The sequence below is a fragment of the Pteropus vampyrus genome, unplaced genomic scaffold (assembly GCF_000151845.1).
Source record: "Pteropus vampyrus isolate Shadow unplaced genomic scaffold, Pvam_2.0 Scaffold376, whole genome shotgun sequence".
Classification (NCBI taxonomy): Eukaryota; Metazoa; Chordata; class Mammalia; order Chiroptera; family Pteropodidae; genus Pteropus; species Pteropus vampyrus.
This window is the reverse complement of record NW_011889157.1, coordinates 285,367-286,816: the sequence shown is the minus strand read 5'-3', so window position 1 is coordinate 286,816 and position 1,450 is coordinate 285,367. Positions and strand designations below refer to the sequence as shown.

The window sequence follows — 1,450 nt, the reverse complement described above, 5'->3', positions numbered from 1 at the left end:
AATGGAAACAACGGGGAAAAAAAAATAATTAAAAAAAAAAAAATGGGATAGTTTAAGGGAGCACTGGAATAACATCAAGTGTTCAAACATTCGTATCATAGGGATCCCAGAAGGAGAAGAAAGAGAGAAAAGAACTTTACTTAAAGAAATAACGGCTGGAATTATCCCTAACCTGAGAAAGAAAACACAGCCAGGCCCCGGAAACACAGAGAGGTCCAAACAAGATGGCCCCCAAGGAGACCCACAAGACACATCCTAGTTAAAATTAAAATGGCAAAAGTTCAAGATAGACAGTCTTGAAGGAAGCAAGAGAAAAATGAGTTACATAAAAAGGAAACCTTAAAGGCTATCGGCTGATTTCTTCGCAACTTTACAACCTAGTCTAATGTACCCAGGTTATCATTCAGAATTAAAGGAGAGAGAGTTTCCTAGACAAGCATAAACTAAAGGAATTCATCGCCACTATACCGGCTTTACAAATAATATTAAAAGGTCTCATTTAAGCAGAAAAGGAAAGGCCATAACCAGAAATAAATATATATGAAAGGAAAAAGTTTCACAGGTAAAGCCAAATATTCAATAAATATAGCAAATCAGACATTTAAAAAGCTACTACAAAGGTTAAAAGAAAAAAATGTCGACTCAAATTACAATAAGTAGGAGATACGCAACACAAAAGATACAAAATATGATGGCAATAACATAAAGCATGGAGCGGGGAGTAAAAAGCAGTCCTTATAGAATATATTTGAGCTGAAATGCCCATGAGCCTAAAATAGACTCCTATAGATAAAGAATAATATACGGAAGCCTCATGGTAACCAAAATCTAAAAAGATACACAAAGAACACAGAGGAAGGAACCTAAATAAAACACTTAAGAAAAGCGGCAAACCAGAAGGGGACAGCTTCACAGAACAAAGGAACAACGGACAAATATGAAAACAACCTAAAACAACAAAATGGCAAACGAAAATTACCTTAAATGTAAATAGGTTAAATGTGCCAATAAAAAGACATAGACACAGGGTGGCTGAATGAATTTAAAAACATGATCTAGTCTATGGCTATGCCACCCTGAACATGCCCGATCTCATCTGATCTCGGAAGCTAAGCAGGGTCGGGCCTGGTTAGTATTTGGATGGGAGACCACCTAGGAAGACCGGGTGCTGTAGGCATTTTTTTAAAAAACTAAGTTAAGTAAATCAATAAAAATAAAAACATGATCCATCTATGTGATGCTTATAAGAGATTCACTTCAGATCGAAAGATGCATACAGGCTGAAAGGGAGAGGATGCAAGAAGTTATTTTATGAAAATAGAAAGAAAGCTGCAGTAGCAATACGTAATATCAGACAAAATAGACTTTAAAACAAAAAAATGTTAAAAAAAAAAAAAAAGACATTGCATAATTAGGAAGGGGCTCGATCCAAGCAGAGGATAGGACAATT

The 1,450-nt window shown here is 35.6% G+C and overlaps 1 non-coding gene across 1 annotated transcript; it reads left to right on the top strand.

Annotated features, from left to right (window-relative positions):
* The first annotated feature begins 1,058 nt into the window (after positions 1-1,058).
* LOC111731450 lies at positions 1,059-1,177 on the top strand. Its single transcript, XR_002777142.1, has one exon. It is a non-coding gene; the product is annotated as a 5S ribosomal RNA (ribosomal RNA).
* The last annotated feature ends 273 nt before the right edge of the window (positions 1,178-1,450 follow it).